This window comes from Mustela nivalis (genome assembly GCF_964662115.1).
Source record: "Mustela nivalis genome assembly, chromosome: 1".
NCBI classification, from domain to species: domain Eukaryota; kingdom Metazoa; phylum Chordata; class Mammalia; order Carnivora; family Mustelidae; genus Mustela; species Mustela nivalis.
The window spans coordinates 1,077,007-1,101,893 of record NC_139020.1 but is presented as its reverse complement, the minus strand read 5'-3'; positions in this window follow the sequence as shown (position 1 = coordinate 1,101,893).

Below are 24,887 nucleotides of genomic sequence, written 5' to 3'. Positions count from 1 at the left end.
GGTCCTTCCTGGGTCCTTCCTGGGACAGCCCAGCTGAGACAGGCAGGATTGTTCCTGGACGGAAGAAGCCAGGGGCCCCGTTTCCATGCCCTGCCCTGCCTTGTAGCTGCGGGGAGCAGAGGAGGCATTGGAACCCAGGGAGTGTGCAAAAGTGTGCAAGCCGTCCCTGCCTGTCCTCGCCTTTGAAGCTGCTGGGCACAGAGCGGGGTTCGCCAGAGTCCTGGGACACGGGCGCTCCCCCCACCGCCGGCACATGCCGCCTGCTGGGCGTGTCTGTCACCTCGTGATCTTAAGCACCGTGACGAGTGCCCAGGCATTGGTGGGCGCACGTGTGGGGGCTCCTCCTCTGACCCCAGGTCCCGCTCCAGACCCGCTTCCCAGCAGGGAGACCCTCGGGCACACGGGCTTCCTTGCTACTCGGTGGTACTGCATAGTGTGTGTTTTCTTACAAACAGGATGTTTTCTGTTTTAGTTCGTTTTAGCCACAGAGAGATGGTGTCCTGCGTCTGTGACCTTGGAGTTTCTTTTCTTGACATGTGGCGTAGCTGTGGTGTGCCCGCGTGGCCCCGTACCGGGTGGCGATGTCCCCGTGTGGCTGTCGGGACCCTGCGCGCTGCTCTAGCCCGGGGTTATCTCAGAGGGTCTCGCTTGGGTCGTTCTCGGGCTTTTGCTGCTGTGAACGCACGCGTGTCTCTGTTATGAGCAGGGATGTGGTCAGGAGTGGGTGCAGGGCCTGGGCTCAGACTCAGGGCCTTCCCGCGGGCTGCGCCGGCTCGAGCTCCCCCAGGAGAGATGGGAGACCGCGGGGCGGAATCCCAGCCTCGCGACTCAGTGTCCTCGGGGCTGTAGGTCGTCTGCAAACGAACGGCCCGGAACGGCCCTGCTTTCCCAGCACATGTGCACTGCCGCCTGTCTCATGGGCTTTGCACACGCGTCTCCTGCGTGAAGTCGCTGCCCTTGCTGTCCGACAGCTCACTGGGGTGCTCGAGGCGCCCGAGGCCCGGCCCTCCTCTGGGTGTGGAGAACATCTTCCTGTCACCACGTGTCTCAACTTTCTTTAGGGTGTCCTTTGACTCGTTCTCCCCGTCCTGCGGCAGCAGCCCGTGCCAGAGGCCCAGGGACGGCCAGAACCCTGGCTCCTGCCCCTTGGCCTCGGGTGGGTCCAGCCCCGGGGACGCACCAGCTGGAGTGGAGACTGGGGGCGGTGAGTTTGGGTACCAACCCCCAGGTCCTCCTGCTGGTCATGGAGGTCAGTGAGACCCTCCGCCGAAGGCCACAGCTCCTGTAGGGTCAGCTCCCCAGAACTCCCTCGGGTTCCAACAGATGTGCCTCCCTACTCCCTGGGGTCACCTGCCCCAGGGTGTGGGCATCCTACCAGATTCCTTAAACCCAGCCCACACCTTAATGGGAAATCTCTTTTAAAATTCTCTACAAAATCTCCATTCTGAGCGTGCCCTCTATTTCTTGCCAGGACCCTCACTGGTACAATATCCAAACTTTGCTCACCATGTTTATGAAATCTTTTCAAACCTCAATTTCTAGAAGAGAGTCATGTTTTTTTCTACCTAGAATTTACTGTTTGTTTTTTTTTTACATTTGTCTCCTCAATTCATAAGGAGTTAGTTATATCTTTTTTCGTATGAAGAGCGGTTTTTCACAGTTCCATTGGCTGAGGGGCTTCTCCTTCCCATGGACACACCACGCCATCATGCAGATGAATCTTCCCAAAACCTCTATCCAGGCCTGGCACCCAGTTACCCGTATCCACAGTAACCACATATCACCCCAATTACACAATTTCATGATGGTCCCATCACGGGGTAGGGAAGCTCCTGTCCCTCCTAACAAATGTCCCGTCTATTCCTGCTGATTTATTCTTCTGCGCACATTTGAGAACAATCCCAACATGTTTTGTGAAATACCTTGTTGGGATTTTGATGAAAAATGCATTAGGTCTAGGCATCAATTTGGGAGAATTGTCACCTTTGTAACACGTGTCCCTATCCATGAATATGGTATGCCATTCTATTTATGTTTTTGAAAAATTTATCTTCACGAAACTTTGTAATTCCCACTGCAGAGACCTTACACATATTTTGTAAGATTCATTCTCAATATTTGATATTCTATGACTCTGCTGTAAATGCATTTTCTCTTTCTTTTCTGAGGATTGTTTGTAACTGGTGTGCAGAAATCCAGCTGACCATTGTGTGTTAATCTTTTATCGAGTTACTTCACTGAGCTCCCTCTTATTTATGTCTCTTTAACGCAAACAATTATAGCAACTGAAAATACGGCAGCTCAGCTTCTTCTTTCAGTCCTCGATGGTGTCACACCAAACAGGGTAGCTACAGGGAGGCAAGTCTCAAATTCATACAGAAGGACCTTTCTAGAAACAAAAGCAGCACAAAACAGAGGAGACGGCCTCCGTCAGTTCATGAAGGGAGCGTGAGTGAGGTTGGGGGGTGCCATATTCGTGGGAAGCAGGAAGCAGCCTGGGGCCCAGGGCAAGGCAGGTCTAAATGACACCAAAGTAACTTGCAGCTTCCGTATTTTGAGATCCCAGCATACTCCTTCCCCCCCGGGGGCCTTGGCCTGGTGGCAGTGGTTCTCCAAGTCCAATATCCAGAACCTGGAGGTGCTTGGGTCGGCCTGCTTACTGTCCAGCTCACAAGTTCCCTGTCTGCTCCAACTGGAGGCTGGGGTGGGGTTGGGGGTTCCTGTACCTTCCTGCACCCGGAATCCTGTGGTCCAGCTCGAGACACACTCCAAAGGGCTTGTGACACTGACACATCCCCCTCCGCGTGGAGGCTGGGCATCCAAAGTCCCAGCCAACCTGCCCTGCCCAGCAGCAGTTCCCCAGAACCACCCATCATCAGAACCACACAGGACCCCGTGGGACCACACACAACCACCCAGCTGGGCCTCGTCTCTGCAGATTCGGACCCCACGGGGTCTCAGAAGAGCCCAGGAATCTGTATGTCTAAAAACAACAGCCTCGGGTGTTCTGAGGGTCGGGATTGAAGCTCCACTTGGAATCACCTGTGCGGTCACCCAGTGGTGAGCTGATGGGCTCCAGGGGAGCCTTCCACCCCACTGACGGCTGAGGGAGGATTGGCGACACTGAGACCATGGTTTAAGTGTGGCTCTGGCTTGCCTGTGAGAAGGGTTTTGGAGAGTTGGTGGAGGACTCCAGACAAGCTTGAGGAGGGACACACAGAGGAGTTCAGTCGGGAGCAGCCCAGTCGACAGCACAGCCGTCCTCCTGGGGAACCATCTCATCCGACGGCTTTAGGACCCACGTCTGCAGCCTAAAGGCTGGAGGTGGGGGAACACCTCCATCAACCTCAGGAAGTCCTGATTGGCCAAGAAGGCTGCCGGTCCACCCTGACCTCCAGACTCAGGTCCCTGGAGGGCTCTCATCTGTCACCGTGAGTCCAAACAAACCCTTTGCAAGCATCAAGCAAACCCGAGCCCGTGCACCAAGGGCAAAGACATCAAGTCCAAAGTGCATGTGAAGAAAGGCGGTGCCCTGGGCAGACGGCGGTGCCTGGGAGGGATGTGAGCCTCTTCTGGGGTCCTGGTAACATTCTGTCCCCTGACCTCACCCACATGGGCATGTTTAAACACAAGTGTTTAGGTCTCTTTGGTGGGTCCCTGTCAGAATAAAACCCACACTTCTTCGCAGGAGCCACGAAATTCCATGAAACCTGGCTCTGCGTTGGTCTGCAGCCGGGCTTCTGTCCATCGGCCTCACAATGGGCCCGGCCCTCAGCAGCCATCCAGGACACGTGTGGTTTTAGTGGTTCCTGGGGTGAGTGTGAATCAGGAGTGGTAAGAAAGGCCGGCACGGAAGTGACGACTGTCTTGGAGGAGGACGTTTATGCTCACAGGTCCCCAGAAACAGGAGGCAGGCCTCCCAGGGCCCCACGAGGAAGCCCCAGGGTCCATGAGGAGGCAGAGTCCGTGAGGGGGAGATGTGGCAAGAGCGTCACCGTGGTTTCTGTGGAAGGAGCGGGGAAGGCAGGCAGGGTCTGCAGGCTTATGTGTGGCTAGTTAGAACAACGACTGCAGGCCCTAGGGCATAGGGGCTGCCGCCTCTGTCACCCTGCCCTGCTTAGGGCAGGACATGGTGGCCCAAAGAGAGAGACCCATTGAGGAGGTGGTAGGGGTGTGTTGGTTTGCTCCCGGGGTGTGTTGTTTATCCTATCTGGAACTGGCTAACTGTAGGAGGACCGTCCCTCCGGGGTCAGCAAGGCCCACGTGTCAAAGCATCGGACATAGAGAAGAAGGACACACGTAGTACACGGACACTCGAGGACGTCCCTCTGCGCGACAGCTCCTGTCCGGTGTCCCCCGGGCTGTGCAGACCAGGTGGAAGGCAGCTTACATCAGCTCAGGCCTGAGCGCGAGAATGTCCCCAGCGCCTCGTGCCTCTGTCCCGTCCTGACATGTTTCCTTCTCGCTGGAGTCTTCTCTCCCCAGACCGCCGCTGAGGACACGTGTTCTCAGAGCTCCGGATCAAGCACGACGCCTGGATGGAGACTTCCCCTCCTCTGCCAGGGAGAGGCTGCCCTTCTGCGTCTGTAGTGCCCACAGGACGATGCCCAAGGGCCCCAGGGGTCCTGGGCGGGTCCTGCGACAGGTCCTGGGCAACTTCTCTTACACGTGTCTCGGCTTCTTTGGAGAGTCACACGGTCCCCTAGCTACTCACAGCTCCGTCGTAACCCTCGCTGTTCTGTTCTGAAACCGTGTTTGAGCTTCTCCCATCGGGCTGCAGGTTCCTGGAGCTGGGGACTCAGTCCTCTTGTTTTACTGCCAGTCGCGATGGCGGAGGTGACGTGACCCTCACAGCTATTTGCCGAGAAAGGTTGAAATGCCGGACGTAGCTCTCCAGAGTACCCCTCCCCTCCTCCCTGGGAGAGTAGGGGTGCGGCTGCCGGATGGCGGGCTGGGAGGCAGGAGCAGAGGGGACACTGCGGTGGGTGCGAGCCTGTGCCCCCCAAGGTTCCGGGTCCACACGTTGCAGTGTCACCGGGCGTACGTCGCGTTCCCCGTGTGCCGTGGTACGTAATACAGGAGACGTTTCCCGCACGCCCGCAGCTTCCCTCGGGGCTTCGGCAGGTCCCGCCGTCCGTTTGCTGAGCGCCCCGTGACGCTTCTAGTCCGAGTTTCTCGGGTCGCGCGTCCGACCCATTCTGAGCCCATTCCGTGCGCCTCTCGGGGGGCGTCTGACCCGCTTCCTTATGACTCAGCCCTAGGAATGAGGTTACAGACTCAGAGGAGCTGAACGTTCCTGGGCTCCTGACATCTGTTACTAATCTGCTCTCAGAATAAAGGAGGAGGGAAGGAGAGAAGGAAGGAAGGCAGGGACAGACGGACACAGAGAGCGAGGGACAGACGGCGGGACAGAGGGACCTGCCTTTGTCACCAGCACAAGGGGTCGTGGCCAGACACCCCAACGGCCAGGAAAGGGGACACGCCTTCCAGACACGGCTCGGCTAGCCACGGGCGCAGACGTCGCCCCAGGGCCCCCGCCGGCCCCCTGTCCCCGAATTTCTGTAGCTCCCAGTGTGCAGCTTGGCCCCGCCGGCTCCCCGGCCCACTCCCTTTTCCTCGGGCCATAACGAGATCAAGGCGGCCGAGGGCACCCTGAAGGCCATCTGCGCTCCTGCTCGTCCTCGGGGAGGGCCGCGGCCGGCTCCGCTGCTCCACCCGCCTGAGGGCCCGTGGCGAGCGCGGCATGCAGGGAAGGCAGGGACCCTTCTAGAGCCTTGACGCCCGCAGAGCCCCGGCGAGTCCGAAGCCAGGCCGGGAGGAAGTGCCGAGCCCCGGCCGTGGCGGCCGTCGGTTCCCCCACGGCCCTCGCATCTGCGCTTTTCCTTCCTTCACCTACAAACCCCGAGAGGGAGGCTGAGGCGCTGACAGAAAACGGGAAAAGGAGGAGCAGATGGGGGACACCGCGGGGCTCAGAGGAAGGGCGGACATGGCCAGGGGCGGAGGGCGGGCGGGCTGGGGGCTGCCGCGCTCCTGAGCTCCGTCCCCAGCAGCCCCTCTCCCTAGACTCCGGATCCAGGCTCCTGGGTCCCCCACAGCTCCTGAGGGCCCTGGAGGGCCCTGGTCCCTGCTCAGCTGACGACCTTCCTGGAGGGGCCTGGTCCCTGCTCAGCTGACCACCTTCCTGGAGGGGCCTCATTGTACCACAAAAGTTCACTCACATTTGTAATTCTGGTCTTACAGTTCTCAGTTCGCTTCTGCTGCCGGAGACAGCCTGGGTCAGACGCGTGTGCGAGACGCGCGCCGAGTTCAAAGAGTAGCAACGTGAAAGCCGCCCCGAGCACACCGCTGCGTCTCCAGGCTGCTCCGGAAGGAGCTCTGAGGCAAGGGTTCCAGGCAAGGACAAGCTCCCGCAGACACGGGTGGGGCGCGCAGGAGCCGGATGTGGTGGGAATCCGCTGCGGACGGGCCTGGGATCAAGCCAGCCGCCACCAGGGGCAGACATCTGGTCGACCCGTGGCTCATCGCTAGCCCACCTGGGAGGCGAGGGAGCTGTGTCACTCAGGCTTGCGGGGGCCCTCTGGAAGCCCCCAGGCAGGGAGCAGGCTGTGCCCTGAGCTGCCCAGGCCTGGGGCTCTGGGTGGGCCGCACAGACGTCTGCTGCGCCACCCACCTTGAGAAACAGAACCTTCCCATTCCCATGAGCCTCTCCGTTACTGTTCGTCTCACTTTTGCCCCATGTGCTTGAACACTTCTAGGTCATTCTGTTTTGCTTTTGGAGCTTTATGGAGAATTACCCTACACATCTTCCTTTTTTTTTTTTTTAATTTCTTTTCAGCATAACAGTATTCATTTCATTGTTTTTTGCACCACACCCGGTGCTCCACGCAATCCGTGCCCTCCCTAATACCCACCACCTTGGTGGACCCTGCACATCTTCTGCTAACTTCTCCCACAGGTTTATACTGCAGAGGCCCATCATGTTGACTCCGAGTTCAGGAGAGGAAACCGGATATGGGGCGCTGAGGGCATGGGCAGGACCAAAGTAACAGGCAGGTGAACGGAGGCAGCGACAGGAAACCACTCTGATTCCTAGCTGGAGGGGTCAGGCGAGGAGGCCACCTGCCAGGAGCCAAGACATGCTGCTGGGTGGGGCTGGGACATGGTGGGGACACACTGCCAACACGCCCCCTAGAGCAAGACTGGGGGAGAAATGCCTTGGCTTCTCGCTTCCCCCAGCATCCAGCCTCCTGCCACCACCTCCGTCAGCTGAGGCTTGCTGACAGCCTGTTGACAGGAAGCTGGGAGATGTAGCTGGTGCCGGTCAGAGTCAGCGAGGGAAGGATAGGGAATGGGTCCAAGCACAAGCAGCCATATCTGTGTGGTTCATGTTTACACCCATGCAGTGTTCCAGGACTGACCATTTGGTTGGTTGTTTTTTCTCCCATAAACCTTGTTGCTCATGTCAAGTCATTTGCCTGTGTTCAAGTGTTTCTCTAGACAGTGTTTCCAAACTTTCTGACCCAGGGCATGTGCGCACACACAAACACACAGAGGCCAGCAGTGCTGAAGCAACCCTATCTCTAGAGTGTGCAGTGCTTGCGAGTATTTGCCTTTCTATTTCCTATCACTGTTGTCATCACCTCATCTCCATCACCATCATCATTCACCATCACCATCATCATTCACCATCACCATCATCACCATCATCACCATCATCACCATCACCATCATCACCATCATCATCACCATCATCACCACCATCACCACCATCACCACATCATCACCATCATCACCACCATCACCACAGCATCATCACCGTCATCACCATCATCATCATCATCATCACCACCACCATCACCATCATCACCATCATCACCACCATCACCACATCATCATCACCATCATCACCATCATCATCACCATCATCAACATCATCATCACCATCATCACCACCATCACCATCACCATCATCACCACCATCACCATCACCATCCTCACCACCATCACCATCATCACCACCATCACCACCATCATCATCACCATCATCACCATCATCACCATCATCACCACCATCACCACCATCATCATCACCATCATCACCATCATCATCATCATCACCATCATCACCATCATCATCATCATCACTGCTTGTGTCCAACTAAATTGATTTACACACTCCCTAACAGATACTGTTCAAAAATTCAGAGAACACTGTTCCAGGGTGCCTATCTTGGAATGGCTTTGTGACATCATTGGGTGTGTATATCTTTAATTTTACAAGGAAACGACAAGTATTTTGCAAAGCAGGGCTGCTCTACAGACTCACTAGCCATGTAGAAAAGCTCCAATCCCTCTGCACCTTTGCTAACAGTTGATAAGTCTGCAAGCAACTTCACCAAAGGTCTCAGTTTGCACTGCTTCCTGATGAGGGACAGCAACTTGACATTCCTACATTGTTTCTGTGACATTTTTTCTTAAGCACATCATCTTCCATGTCATTTGATTTTTCCCATTTTGTTGTTGTTGTTGTTTGTTGTTTGTTGTTTTTAAGTAGGCTGGGCATGGAGCCCAATACAGTGCTTGAACTCACGACACTGAGATCAAGACCTGAGCTGAGATCAAGAGTCAGATGCTCAACCGACTGAGCCACCCAGGAATCCCTGATGTTTTCCTTTTTTAATTTGTAGATGTTCTGTATATATTCAGGGTACTAACCCTTTGTGGCAAATGTCTTTTCTCAGTTGGCAGCCCGATATTCACTTTCCTTTTTGTGTCTTTTTATGAACACTCACTTCAATGTGGTTGTATGTATCAATCTTGTCATTTATGGATGAAAGTTTTGTGTTTTAAGAACTCCTTCTTTCTCTTGTGATCATAAAAATCTTCTCTATATTCAGTTTAAAACATTTTCCCTTTTACATTTGCATTTCTTTAATCTGTTGGGAATTTATTGCTATTTCTGAATCAAAATCTGAGGTAGAGCTTCAATTTCCTTCTCACCCCATGGATACGAATCCTCCTGCACCATTTGGAAGGCCCATCCTTTTGGAGGAGCTATAAGTGCCTGGTTTGACTGGGGACTTTCTACTCTGTTTGGTTAATCTCTTTGTCTATTTCTCTGCCCACACTACACTGTCTTAATTATTGTAGCTTTTATTTATTTACTTTTAATGTAGTCTTCATGGCTAGTGTGGAGCCCAGTGCAGGGCTTGAACCCAGGACGCTGAGATCAGGACCTGAGTGGACATCGAGAGTCAGAAGCTTAACGGACTGAGCCGCCCGGGGGCCCCAACTCTTGTAGCTTTAACACAACTTGAGGTAGTGGGGCAAACTCCCACCTGGTTCTTCAGGAATATCTTAACAATTCTTGGACATGTGTTCTCTCATATGACTCTTAGATTTAATTGGTGAGGTCCCGTAAAACAGTTTTGCATTTCATTTCAATTACATTGAAGCTGAATGTCAATTTGGAGACAGTGGACATCTTTACAAAGATCTGGTCTTTGGGGAGCCTGGGTGGCTCAGTGGGTTAAAGTCTCTGCCTTCGGCTCAGGTCATGATCTCGGGGTCCTGGGATCGAATCTTACATAAGGCTCTCTGCTCAGCACAGAGCCTGCTTCCCCCTTCCCCTCTGCCTACTTGTGATCACTCTCTCCCTCTGTCAAATAAATAAACAAAATCTTAAAACAAAAACAAAAACAAAAACAAGTTCTGGTCTTCTTGTTCATGAGTGTGGTGTCTCTCTGCAGGGGAAAGGCACGTGCTATGTTATTTCACAGCGTCTGGGCAGCCCATGCGGTGGTGGTTCCTCTGTCCTCTAGCGTGGCTTGGCCAGTGGACATAGAAGCTGATGTTGAGCCGGAGTGGCCTGGGCTGAGTTTCTGGAGACACGAGGACACCACGGTGCTGGCTACCTGTGAGGAACAGGTTGTTTAAAAGTCATTCCTGGAACCACAAGAAAACCCACTTGTTCTAAGCCCACTCATTTTCTGCAACAAACTTTTCATTTTTCACATGTGGACACAAATGCAACATATCATTCATCACATTTTCAAGGTGGCCTTATAGGAAACGGTGGTTCTCGTATTTGCCCGCCATCACTCTGACCTCCAGGGGCTGTGCCCTGGCTGTGTGGCGTGTCTACAAAATCTAGGTCCTCCCCAGAATCTTAGTGTGTGATCTCCCTGGGGAGCAGGGTCCTTGCAGATGTAACGAGTCAAGATGAGGGCAGACTGCAGCGGGGTGAACCCCAAATCCGATGACTGGTGTCCTCATAAGGAGAAGGGAAGAGACCCAGACACGGGGAGAGGACAGCCGCGTAAAGACAGAGGCAGGGACCAGTGTACTGTGTCTACAAGCCTGTGAACACCGAGGACCACACGGAACCACCAGAAGCAGCACGAAGCCTGGAAAGGGTCCTGTCCTAGCCTTTGGAGGAGCCGGACCCGCCTATACCGGAACCTCGGGTGTCCGGCCTCCAGACCATGGGACGATAGATTTCTGCTAAGTCACCCATCCGTGGCCCTTCGTCACGGCAGCCACGGGACTTTCACATGCCTGGGATGGCCGTTCCTCACTGAGCGGATTCGTCTCAGCCGATTCACCCTGTGTGGGGCGGAGGTAGGGCGAGCCCGAGCCTGAGGCAGGATGGGGTCCGCTGGGGTCTGCTGCCCTCACACGTGGGTGGGCTGCCTCCTTGCTGCAGAGAAAACAGGCGTGAGGAACCGGAGCCTGCTGTGACCCTGGGGACTCTCATGGGTGCGGCCCAGGGGGCCCCTCCTGGCCACGGCCCTGTCATCGGCATCCCAGCATTGTTCAGGATTGTTCTGGAAGGCTGGCAGTTTTGGGGGGTGGGCTGGGCTCTGCTGACTGGGGTTTGAGGAGCAAGGGCGGGCAGAGGCTGGCATTTTGGTTTCTCCCTGGAGCCAACAGCAGGCTCTGGCGCGAGGGCGGGGCTCGCCATCCCCTCCATGCCTCCTGCGTCCGTGGCTGGCGCCGGGCTCTCCCATGATGCCAAGGCCCGTTGCAGCCACTGGATGGCCTTGGCCCAACATGGCACCACTCTCCAGGCTAATGGCCTGTTCACGGAACGTCCCTTGGAGAAGTAGCAGATGTGCTCCCGGAAGTGGCTGTGCACAGGGACCGCGGTCCTCGAAGGGCTGTCTGGGAGCACGTGCTGGGCCAGCTGGCTCTGGCAGGAAGCAAGGGAGTCACGGACGGCGTGGACATCCCACCACCACGCCTGGCTCGGGGGCTGCAGACGCACCAGCATGTGCTTTGGTCAGCATCCGGGCTCCTCGGGGGACCAGCTTCTGGCCTGACCCCGGATGCGTCCCTGCCTGTGGGTCTGGGGGCCGGTGCCAGGAGCAGAATGACCCAGGATGACCCGGTGGCCTTCTCTCCCAGTGCCGCTCGGATGCCAGCGCCTTCAGCCTAGCTCACTCTCGGCCTGATCTCCTAGGCTCCCCCCGGCAACGCTCCTGGCCCCCCCCCAAGCCCAGATCTCCCCTCTAGGTTATGCCGTGTCTCCCAGCTGCGCAGCAAGGTGTCCTGCCCAGAGCCCCTGTCACCCCAACACTACCCCGTCCCCACTCCCTGGCCTCGTCCTCCCACTCTCCACCCACCCCACGAACCCACTCACCTGCCGGCCGCTCGCCGGGTCCCGACTACACACAGAGCAGCCCCCGCTGCAGTCCCCCGCCTTAAAGCTCGCCCAAGTCTCCTGCCATTCCCCAGCCTCCGCACAGCCTCACCGCCGGCCCCCGCTGCCCCGTCCCCTCGCCCACCTGCGGGGGGCTGGTAACAAGGCCACGGCGGGGAGTAGGTCCTGCGCTGGGCGCCGGCCGCGTCTGTGGCCCTCCGGCCTCCCGCGCGGGGGTGAGGGCAGCTGACCTCTGCACTCAGGACGCTTCTGACACCCCTTGTGTGGGCTCCACTCCAGGCAACTCAGACACTAACTACCCGGCGTCCGCGCACCCCCCACCCCGGTTAAAGCTCAGCCCGCCCGGCTTCAGACGCCAGCTGCCAGCGGAGGGGCCCGGTCACCCCCGCTTCTGTCCGAGGGGCCGCGGACAGGAGTCTCCCCAAGTCCTTCGGGCTCGGGGACCTGCTGGGAGAGGTCACTGAACTCAAGCAAGCACGGCTCTTCCTGTTGCTGGTTTGTCACAACGGACGGTAGGAAGCGGACGGACGGACGGTCCGAGGAAGAGGGGAGCAGGGCGAGGCTGGGGACCCCCGGAGCTGGGGTGTGCCCCGGCCCCACGGGGATGCGCTCACCAAGCCAGCAACCTTCTGAACCCTTTAGCTGAGGGTTTTGTGGGGTTGATCACAGGAGCGGGCCCCGTTAGATCACAGCCGTCGGCGGCGAGCCGGACCTCCAGCCCCTCAGCTCCGGGGGGCCTAAACCCCTGGGTCCTCAGTGACCAGCCCGTCTGTCCTGCAGCATAAAGTCGTGCTTAGAGGGACCTGTGCTGACTACGGAAGGGGCCCCATCCCAGGGAACGCTGGGCTTTTGAGGCTGTGCAGGGCCCGGGGCAGAAAACAGCCATCCCCGGGGAGGCTCTGGTGACAAAGCCCCCAGTGAAGCTCGGTCTGCGGCTCCCGAAGGCTCCCTCTGTCTTGTCTGCCGCTGCATTCTGCTTCCTGCCCCGCCGACAGCCCCAGGGTTAGGACCGACCCCCCACCCCCGCCCCCGCCAGCACCAGCAGCTTGACTGGGGGCATTTGAGCTTCCGAAGGTGGTTCCTGCTCTGGGCCCTGACATCGCAGAAAGAGCAAAGCTCAAGTTGCCCTTGGCTCGTTCCTTGACTTTCGACGTTTACAGTGTAAACCCCACCCCCACCAGCAACGCCGGGTTGTACCGCGTGCTCCCAGCCGGGCGGCTCACCGCTCAACCGTGCAGGTTACAACAACACCCGGCTGTCTGATACCGTCGTTAACAGCTTTATTGATACGTAGTTGCCACTCCATAAACTGACCTTGAAGTGCGCGGTTCGGTGTGGTCTGACACCTGCGCACGCGGGAACCCGTCGGCACGGCCCGTGGTGGACACATCCCCGTGCGGCCTGCGTTTCCTGGGTGGCCCCTGCCCCCGGCCACTCCTGGCCGACCATGCAGCCGCTCGTCTGCACGGGTCCGTCTGCGGCCCTGGAATCTCATACCCCGGGGACGGGGCTGCGGGTGGTCTGCAGCCCGGCTCCCTCCCCAGTGCGGCGGTGGAGAGCTCCGGTGCCCGAGCGTGTGTCAGTGACGGATCATCAATCCCCTTCTCTCGCCGAGGGGCGTCCACGACTCAAAATCCCAGCTTGCTCTACCATCCGCCTCCCGATGACGCGTATCTTGTGAAGCCGCTTACGCGTCTGGACGCGGGTCTCCGGGTGGGCGCCGACTGGCCTTTCTCCTGGGTCAGCATCCAGGGCGGGAACATCTGGACCCCACGGCAAGGAGTGGTTGTTTCCTTTTATACAGACGGTCCCCAACTTGCGCTGGTTTGAACTCCTGTTTTCTGAGCTTTGCAACCGTGTGAAAGCAGCGTGCATTCTGTAGAGGCCAAACTTCAGATTTGGAATGTGGGTCTTTCCCTGGGCAGGGGATCCTGCGTACCGTCCACTCCCGCGATGCTGGGCAGCTGGCGGTCCCGAGGCTCAGCGGCCAACAGACACAGGGACAACTGTGGGTCACTCTGGGTGTGGTGTTCAGTCAGTACACGAGCTACTCGACACTTTCCTAAGACAGGCCGTGTGAGGTGATTCTGCCCAGCGGCAGGTGAACAGAAGCGTTCCCAGCAGCTGAAGGCAGGCCAGGCAAACTGTGATGTGCTGTGAGCTGAGTGTAGTAAATGCACTTCCACTTGCAGTATTTTCAGGGTGTATCGGTCGTCACTCCACCGTAAGCCGGCAGGTCTCTAGCCCAGCACAAGAGTTTCGCACGCGGCGCGCTCGGCCTTCCATCCATCAGCCATTCTAACAGGCGTGTGAGGCACGGCCCTGGGGTGGCGCTCGCATCGCCCTGCTGACTAGGGGTGCCGAGAGTCTCGTCCTGCTGAAGGCTCACTGGCCGCCTCTGTCTGCCATGGAACCGCGGGGTCTTCTGCAGGGCCCCAGCTGACCTCCTTACCTCCCGTGTCCCCAGGGAGGACTCCGGCATGGACAGGCTAAGAAGCCTCCCTACGTCCCACACCTGCTGAGTCCCAGGGATTCTTCAGGAACGGCTGACCCCATGAGCTGCAGATGGCACTGCCCTTGGCCACGAAGCATTCTTGTCCTCGGCGGTCACTGCTCAAGGACCTCCACGGGCTCCCCAGATGCGACTGGACAGACGTGACTGAGCTGTCCCTGCGGAGCCAGGGCCCCTGAGCCCAGACAGGGACCTCAGCAGCAAGGAAGGTTGGGGCCACCTGGGCTGGGGGGCTCTGAGAGGAGGAGGAGAGATGCGGCCCGGCCTGAGCCGCACGGGCACCCGCTGCTCACCCGCCCCCTGAGCCCCCCAAAGGGGAAGTGGACCAGATCCCGCGCAGGTTAAATTCGAGAAGCGTGAAGCCCGCGCAGCCCAGTGGGCGTGGAACTCAGACAGGGATGAAGTCAGAGGAGTGGAGACCCACCGGCCCTGCTCCTTGCACACTGCTTGCACACCTCTTGCACACTCCTTGTTGTTGTGTGCTGCCTAAAGCATCAGCCAGACAGCCGGGCCCTCAGGTACCAGGTGAGTCAGTCCCAGTCCTCGTGACCCTGGGTGGTGCCATTCTCCCCACCCACGGCCCCGGGGCCAGACGGCACGTTGCTGAGCACGGGCCTGACGCATTCTGAACGCGGCTGCTGCCAGGAGCCGGCTCTCTGCGCAGGGATGAAACAGTCCCAGGGAGGGCTGTGCCAAGGCCCGTGCGTGTCCACAGACGCCGTCAGACGTGCAGGGACGTGGTGACACCCGTTTCCGCAGTAAAGCCTCCAGCGAGGGGCCGCGCTCTGGGAAGTCTGTGGGAGCTTCTGGAGACGGGCACGCTGAAACGCACACCCCACCGAGGGAGGCGCGCCCGGGAAGCTGGACCCCAACTGTGCTCGGAACACGCCCACCCCCAGCCACGTCTCCACTCGGATCCCAAGGCCAGCAACGCACAACGCCAAACGCGAAAGAACTTCGAGTAAGCCGCTGTCTTTGAGCGCTTCTGGAATCTGCAACACTGGGTAAAATCCAAGTGCATAAAGGGGCCACAGAGAGGCGACAAGAAGGACCTCCCTGCCACGGAGAAGCCAAGACAAGCTGACGTGTACCAGGCACTGGGCACACAGGGGTGGTCCACAGCCAAGTCGGGGTGGGACTGGGCGCCATGAGGGAGCAAGAGGGGCTCCACAGATGGGCCTGAGACCCAGCACAGTGCCCTCACGAGGGAAGAGGAAAGCAGCCCCGCACAGCAACAGCAGGAACAAAAGCTGGGAGCGTGAGGGAGCATGGCCCGGATGAGCAGAAAGCAAGCAGATCAATGGAGGGAGGGTCCCAGTGAAGCTGGGGAAAGAGGCGGGGCAGCAGCCAGGGTCTGTCTGCAGCCATTGCTCCAAACCACGAGGGTGATGGAGTCACCACTGGCTCTCCCGTGGCAGTGAAATTGTCCCTTCGTCCTCAGGATGGAGGACCGACGAGTTCGTGAGAGAGCCCGGACCACCCTGGTTTAGACCAGCGTGGTCGTGGTCGACACTGAGGTGCAGACGCACTCAGGAGACAAGACAGATGGAGCTGTGGGGGATGCAGGGCAGAGAGGAGGGGGCACGGAGGGTCCCACACAGCTGGGGGGTGGAGCATCATTCCCCAAGACCAGGAGCACCAAGAGGACGGCATTCTGGAAAACAGCTGACTTTCGGTCGGGGCATGGGGTGCGGGGAGCGAGGGTTGGCTTCTTCGGCCATCTAGCTGAGTTCCCTCCCTACCCCACCAGCCACGGGACCTGGGCGGGATGTCTCCCCTCCCTGAGCCCCATCTCTAAAGTGGAAAAAAGTACCCCCTAGACTCCGTCTCCTGCCTCAGCTTCTGCCTCCTGCGATGCTGAACTTGGCGATGGTCTTGCTGCGTCCTCACCTGGCTGCGGAGGCCCACCGTGCTGCTGCCACCATCTCACGGATGAGGCTTGCCCAGGTGCTCACCGGAGACCAGGTGTGGGCCAGCTGGCTGAAAAGATGCACTCTTGCCTGTCCATTCTCCTGGGCCTTGATGTGGACCCTCAGCCATGAACTTGTTGGCTATCCCGGCCGGTTCCCCCAAACACAGGGCCTGAAACAAAAGATGAAGTATGAACCCTTTACACTATAATCCAGGATCAGGAGAAAAGTGTGTGAGTGTCTGTGGGCGGAGGTGGTGGTGATCACAGGACGTGTTCCTGAGCTGGCCACCCTGGGCCCCCATATTGGTGCTTAGTCCTCTCTCGGACATTGGAAGGTCCCCTCTTAACCATCAGGCTTCACTAGTCCCAGAACGGGGAGGGGCCTGACATTTACGGAGGTTCAGTCCCCTGATAGAAGCTTGTCATTTTCAGCAAGTCGTATGCACGTCTTACTAAAGTTCACTGCTGGCATTTCATGTGTTCTGTCACTGTTGTAAGATATTTTCCCATGACATCAACATTATTATCATTCGCGTGTAAGAGAGCTATTTACCTCGTCCCTGACTACCGTTCTCAACTCTCCTTCATTCTAATGGCTTTGCCGTGTTCAGGCTGATCTTCTTGGGATCCCTGAATGAGCAATGCTATCACCTGCAAATACTCAGTTCCAATATTTAGCCTTAATTTCTTTCCTTGCCCTATCACAATGTCTAGGATGTCAAGTATAATTACATGTTTATTCTTACCAAATTTTTATCATTTTCTTCTTACTGATTTTTAAACGGAATATATAATACTTCACAATAGATAACTTTCAACAAGTTAAGAAGCATGTTTTGCCCCAAAGCATGAGAGTTTGTATCATCGAATACTGAATTGTATTAAGCATCTTGGCATTTGTTTTTATGAGTTTTTTTTAAAGATTTTATTTATTTGTTTGACAGAGAGAGACACAGCGAGAGAAGGAACACAAGCAGGGGGAATAGGAGAGGGAGAAGCAGGCTTCCTGCCGAGCAGGGACCCTGATTCGGCACTCCATCCCAGGACACCGGGATCATGACCTGAGCCGAAGGCAGACGCTTAACCGACTGAGCCACCCAGGCACCCATCTTGGCATTTGTTTGCATAACCACATGGCTTTTGTCTTTTGACCTACTGAAGTGGACCCTTGTAGTAACAGATGTTCCGACACTGACCCATCCTTATGTTCCTGAGGGAAGTTAGTGTTCCATAAGCACGCAGGTGGGTTCCATTGGATAGTTCTCTGCCTCTGTGTTCACGAGGGAGGTGAATCTTTAGCATGTGAGTGCACACACATGCCTTGTCTTTGTCTGATGTAATTCTGGAGGTCATGCTGATCATGCATAATGCATTGGAAAATGTCCCAATTTTTTAATGATCCATAATAATGACTTTCAGTATTTTTGACTACGGAACGGTAAGAACTTAGTGTACAGGGAATCGAGCGTAGGTCTGGCTCCTTCCGTTCACCGGTAATAGCCGTGAAGTTCCCCCGTGCTGTCACACAGAGCACAGTCTTCCTCGTCGTCCTCGTCACTGAGTGGAGTCTCATTGTGTTACTTTAACACAGTGACGGACAGACATGCGTGTTGTCCCCAGATCTTGCTGTTATGACATCCTTGCACGCTTTCTAGGGAACGTGTGCAACTGTACCTATTGGGGATATTTTCAACAGAGGAGCTGCTGGGTCCAGATACGGGCATTTTCACTTTACTGATACCGCTAGTTTTTCAAAGTGATTGACTGATTTGTGCCCCCACCAGCCGTGTTAGGAGCACTCCAGAGGCTCCGTACCACCCTTGAACATGGTACTGTCTGGCTTGTTCTATTTGGCCAATTCTGGTGGGTGAATAAAGGACGGGCACAATTTTTTATCATCTCTATCGATGGGTTTGATATTGGCTTAGCTTTCTACGCCTGTTCCTCTGGAAATCTGGTAAAGGTGGGACATGACACAGGAATAACGCTAAGGATAAAAATGGCCCCTGTTGACACCAGTCCTGCTGTTAGGCACATGCTCCGGAAATACCTGGTGCACCACTGATCTGAACTCCTCTCAAAGCAAGACCTGTAACTGGGCACACTTCCTGTTGACGTGGGGCCAGTCCCTCCTGAGCTGGGTTTGGGAAACAGAGTTTTCAAGCCGGCGTGGCTTTACCCACCCACATGGCTCTTGCTCTTCCAGGTCTGAGCTGTCACTCGCTGGGAAAGGGGAACAGAGGAGATCGGGACCTTCTGCTGAAGTTCGTTGGCCACATACATGGGTCTACTTCTTGATTCTCTGTTCAGTTCTATTGGTCGATTTACATATCCTTTTGTTAATACTGCATCACTTTAATCGCTGTAACTTGACAATAAATTATCAGAATCAGGTAGGGTACATTTTCCAACTGGTTTTTCCTTTCAAAATTCTTTTGACTATTCTTGGTTCTTTGTATTTTTATATACATTTTATAACCAGCTTGCTAGCATTGCCAAAACACTGGTGGGTTTTATCTTGGTATCATGGTATATCTGTAGGTCCATTTAGGGAGAACGGACATCTTAACAGTATTGAATCTTCTGATCCAAACACATGGTATAGCTACCTTTATATTCAGAATTTATTTATTTTTTAAAATTTGTCCAATGTCATGCAAACTTTATTTTTTTAAGATATTATTTTAATTCCAGCTAGTTAACAAAGAAGGTTATATTCGTTTCTGGTGCACAATACAGTGATTCAGTAATTTCATGCATCCCCCAAAGCTCATCTGGACAAAGACCCCCTGACTCCCCACTACCCATTTCACCCAATTCCCCCAACAACTGTTGGTCTGTTCTCTGTCACTGAGGCTGTTTCTTGATTTGTCTCTTTTCTTTTCTCCTTTGCTTGTTTGTTTTGTATCTTAAATTTCACATGTGAGTGAGATCATATAGTATTTGTCTTTCTCTGGCTTATTTCACTTAACATGATACTCCATCCATGTTGTTGCAAATGGCGAGATTTCATTCTTCTTTATAGCCAAGTAATATTCCAGTGTGTGAGTGTGCGACAGTGAGTGTGCGAGAGTGAGTGTGAGTGTGTGAGTGATTGTCAGTGTGGGCCCCCCTATCCGTTCATCAGTCCATGGGCACTTGGAACGCTTCCATATCTTGGCTTCTGTAAATAATGTGTGCATCCCTTGGAATCAGTGTTTTTGTATTCTTTGGGTAAATACCCAATATGATTGTTGGACAAAAAGGTCATTCTATTTTTAAGTTTTTGAGGAATTTCCACACTATTTTCAGAGTGGCTGCACCAGCTTGCACCCGCAGCAGCAGGTGCAAAGCAATGTTCCTGGAGCCGCACGTCCTCACCGTCATCTGGTGCTTCTCATGCTGTTGGTTTCAGCCGCTCTGACTATGGAGTGAGGCAATAACTCCTGGTATTTCTTCAACACATCTCAGTGGTGTTTTATACTGTTCAGCACACAAATCTTGCATATATTTTATTACATTCATCCCTGGTTTAAATACTATTTCAAATTTTGATTTCCAACTGTTCATTGCTAGTATATAGAAATAAACCAATTCTTTTGTGTTGTCTTTCTATCTTACAACCTGGCTACACTCCCTTAATTCCGATAGCTTTTATATGCATTCCTTAGGACTTTCTTTTTTCTTTTTTTAAGATTTTTTTTTTTTAAACACAGACAGAGATCACAAGTAGGCAGAGAGGCAGGCAGAGAGAGAGGAGGAAGCAGGCTCCCCGCTGAGCAGAGAGCCCGATGTGGGGCTCCATCCCAGGACCCTGGGATCATGACCTGAGCCGAAGGCAGAGGCTTTAGCCCACTGAGCCCCCCAACATTCCTTGGGACTTTCTATAAATGATCATCTCATATGCTAATAGGCATTTTTATTTCCCCCTTTCCAATGTGTACATTCTTCATCTCTTTCTCAGCTGAAGACCTTTCTTGTCTAGGATCTCCAGAATAATACTGAATAGCGAGGCTTTCTCTGCTCTGTTGTGTTCTTTGCTGTAGGGAAAAAGCATTCAGTTTTTCAACACGAAGTACAATGTTATCTAGAAACGTTGTGTGGATGCCCCTTATCAGGCTGAGGAGTTCCTTTCTATTTCTAGAATTTAATATGTCTTATTTGTTTTCTGCATTTGGGGAGATGATTCTATGATTTTTCTATTAATACTATGAATTACATTGGATTTTTTTTTTTAAGATTTTACTTATTTATCTGACAGACAGAGGGAACAGACGCAGGAGGAACAGCAGGCAGAGGGAGAGGGAGAAGCAGGCCCCCTGCTGAGCAGGGAGCCCAATGTGGGGCTCGATCCCAGAACCCCGAGATCATGACCTGAGCTGAAGGCAGATGCTTCACCCACTGAGCCACCCAGGTGCCCCTAAATTGGATTTTTAATGTTAAGCCAGACTTGCATTCTGGGAATAAGTCCTACGTGGTCATAATGTACTATTCTTTTTATATATTACCACGTTTCATTTGTTAACATTTTGTTAAAATTTTCTGCATACTGTTCATGAAGTCTATAGTTCTCTTTTCCTATGGTGTCCTTGGCATCAAGGTAATCGGGCCTCATGAAAAAAATTGGGAACTGTTTCCTGCTCTGTTTTCTGAAAAAGCTTATGTAGGCTTGAAGTTACTTCTTCAATAAATATTTTATAGTATTCACCAGTGAAGCTGTTTGGTTAGGAGCTTGCTTTCTAGGAAGATTTTTAGTTATGTGTTCAATTTCTTCAACAGATACAGAGCCATTTGGATGTTAAAATTTCTTTTTGTATCAGTGTGGACCATCTGTGTTTTTCAAGGAATTTTGTATTTTGTCCAAGTTACAGAACATATTAGGATAAAATTAAATTGTTTGTAATATTGCTATATTATCTTTTGAAAAGCTGCAGGATCTGTAGTGATGTCTGTGCTTTTATTCTTGGTGTTGGTGAGTCTTGTCAGTCCTCTTCATGATCCGACTGGCCAGAACTGAAAAGAAAAGAAAACAAAGCAGAGGAAACAAGAAAGTCAGATTTTGGTTTTGGTCATTTTCATGTATTGTTTTCTGTCCTGATCTGGATCACTACTTCCTTTCTTCTACTTCCTTTGTGCTTAATTGGACCTTCCCCCCCACCCCCACTACCAGTTTTGTATGATGGAAGCTGAGTCTTTTCTTTGAGATCTTTCTTCTTTTTATTTTTATTTTTATTTATTTTTATTTATATTTATTTTTATTTTTTTTTAAGATTTTATTTATTTATTTGACAGAGAGAGATAACAAGTAGGCAGCGAGGCAGGCAGAGAGAGAGAAGGAAGCAGGCTCCCTGCTGAGCAGAGAGCCCGATGCGGGACTCGATCCCAGGACCCTGAGATCATGACCCGAGCCGAAGGCAGCGGCTTAACCCACCGAGCCACCCAGGCGCCCTCTTTCTTCTTTTTAAATGTGGGATTCAGTGCTATGAATCTCCTACTAAGCACTTCTTCAGCTTCTTCCCAGAAATTTTGAGACTTTCACTTAACTTTCATTTTTAATTAATTTGAAATGTTTTTATATTTCCCTGAGACGTCCCTTTGACCTTTGACTTACTTAGAATTGTGTTGTTTAGGATTTCTAAATATTTAAGGACTTTACAGATATCTTTTGATTTCTTGTTCTGTCATGACTTGAAAGCACACTCTATATGATTTATATTGTCGTAAGTTTGCTGAGATTTTATGTGGCCCAGAAAAAAAGTATATCTTGATGATATCAAACATGCACTTGAGAGGAGTATATTTTTATTTTAGTTTTTTTTTTTAAAGGATTTTATTTATTTATTTGACAGAGAGAGACAGCGAGAACAGGAACACAAGCAGGGGGAGTGGCAGAGGGAGAAGCCAGCTTCCTGCTGAGCAGAGAGCCCGATGTGGGGCTCAGTCCCAGGACCCTGAGATCATGACCTGAGCCGAAGGCAGATGCTTCACCCACTGAGCCACCCAGGTGTCCCTATATTTTTACTTTTAAGAAGCATTTATGGGTGGACAGTTCTATAAATGGTCTAGGTAGTTGATGACACTCGTGTCTTCTATGCTTTTATTTATTTTGTGGTCCGCTTGTTTTCACAGATCACTCAGAGTACAGCACCGATATGTTCAACTGTAACTTGGGATCTATTTCCCTTTTCAGTCTAGTCAGTTTCTGCTTCATATATTTTGGAGTCTGTGGTTAGGTACATCCTGATTTATGAATGTTGTGTCCTCTTGGAGAATTAACATCATCGTTATATAATGTCCTTCTTTATGTGGGATAATACTTCTTCCCCAAAAGTCTGTCTGCTGTCAAGTTAGTTACTCTGGTTTTCTTCTTGCTAGTGATTGAGCGTTATATCTCTTTTCATCCTTATGCATTAAATCTATATATGTTTTATATTTAATGTGGATTTCTTGTAGACATAATAGAGTCTTGCCTTTTTTTTTTTAATTGAATCTGGCCATCTCTACCTTTTAACTGGTGTGTTTAGACCATTCACATTTAATGTGATTATTGATAATATTGGATTAAAATTATAATTTTGCTAGGTGTCTTCTATTTGTTCCATCTATTTTTCTTTTTACTCTTTTTCTACTTTCTCTTGCTTAATTGAGCACTTTAAAAAAAATATTTTATTTATTTATTTGACAGAAAGTGGGAACACAAGCAGGAGTTGTAGTAGACGGAGAATGAGAAGCAGGCTCCCTGATGAGCAGAGAGCCCGATGCGGGGGCTCGATCCCAGGACCCTGGGATCATGACCTGAGCCAAAGTCAGACACTTAACCAACTTAGCCACCCAGGTGCCCCAGGTGAGCACTTTTTAAAATCATTTTGTTTTATGTTCTCTTGGTTTGTTGCTTATACCACTTGAAATTATTTTAGTGTTTGCCCTAGAGTTTACAATATCAATTTTAAGTTACTTAAATTACTCCGAGTAATTTAATTCCCTTCAATTAGCATTAGACTACCTCATATGTAGTGTCGGGAGCTTACAGCAATGTGCTTCCAGTCCCTCCCTACCATCCTTCGTGACTTTATCGTACATGTCATTTCCATGTATGCCATGAGCACAGTACATGGCCACCGTATTTCCTGTAGATAGCAGGTATCTTTTATACCAATTAAAAACAAGGAGAGAAAGAGATTTATCTTATCTCTGTTTCTTCCATTTCTGGTGCGCTTCCTTTCATCCTGAAGACCCAGTTGGGGGACTGATACTGTTCCTTCTGGTTGAGAAATGTCGGCTATCATTTCTTATACAATGTTTGCCAGCAATAAATTCCACAGTTCTTGTTTGTCTGAGATAGTCTTTTATTATCCTTAAATTTTAACATATATTTTCAACACTTTTTGTTTATTTCAGGGCTCTGGTCATCCAGTTTACACAGTTTCTGAGGAGAATTGAACCATAATTCTTATCTCTGCTTCTCTGCACATAATGTTTCCCTGTTTGTACTCTGGTTGCCTTAGAGACTCTTTCCATGTCTTTTCCCCCAGCAGCTTGAATATGTCATGCATATGGAATTTTTGTTTTGTTTTGTTTGTTTGCTTGTTTCACTTTTTTTAAAGATTTTATTTATATATTTGACAGAAAGAGATCACAAGTAGGCGGTGGGGGGGGGGGGTGGAAGCAGGCTCCCCACTGAGCAGCGAGTCTGACGCGGGTCTCGATCCCAGGACCTTGAGATGATGACCCGAACTGAAGGCAGAGACAATCCACTGAGGCGACCAGGCGCCCCTTACTTTCTTTTTTGAGCACTTATCTTGATGCATGTTTTCTGAGCTTTGATCTATGGTTTAGTGCCTGTCACTAATCTTGGAAAAATTTCAGCTATTTTCCTTCAAAGAGTTCTGCTCCTGAAGGCACAGCTCTGTCTTCCGTGCCCGGTCTTCTCCTTGTGTCTCCATGCAGAGGCTTCTGCAGCGCTGTTTTCAGAGTCCTGGCTCTCCCCAGCTGAACTGAGCTCACCGACGAGCCTGTCTAACTGCTCTTCACCTTCCGCTGGACTTCCCGCCTTTGGCTCTTCTGTTCCATTCTCTGCGATGCCTTCAGTCTCTTTTCAAGGCCGTGTATTATTTTAGGCAAAGAATCAAAACAACCTAAGTCTCAAAAATGGTGGGACGACCGAGTACGCTGTGTCCCTACCATGGAGTAATGGAGCCATCACTAAAATGCACGCACGTATACAGACACGAGAAAAGCTGCAACACGCGTGGCATTAACAAAGCAAGCGTTCGGACCGTGAGCGTCATCTCCTGTGTGTTTGAAGATTTCATAAAACAACTTTTTACATGTCTACATTTCTAGAGAAACATGCGTCTGGAAAATGCATTTTAAAATAGCCAGCAGCAGGCCCCAGTGGCCTAATGGATAAGGCACTGGCCTCCTAAAATAGCCAGAAGAGTAATAACAAGGATGCTGTTGTCAGGAGACGGAGGTGAAGAGGCAGGTCGCAGGACTTGAGCCTTGTCCATAGTGTTGGGGATTTTTAACCCGAGTTACAGCACATGTTCGTTTTTTATGTTCAAATGGCTCGCATTTTGGGGTGAGAGGGAGCGGGGTGGTGCGCACAGACGACGCAAACATAGGGGGACAGGTAAAGGAAGGTGGAGGCTGTCAGGGGTGTAGACTGGCCGCGCCCTGAAGGTTCTCACCGGGGTTCCTGGCGAGGAACACCTCGAAACGCCTGTCCCAGCTTTCACGTGTCTGCTTCGCTCCTTCCCGGCTTCCTTCTGCGCAGGTGGGGCAAAGCGAAGGGGCTGTCCTCTGGGCCCGAACTCTCCAGA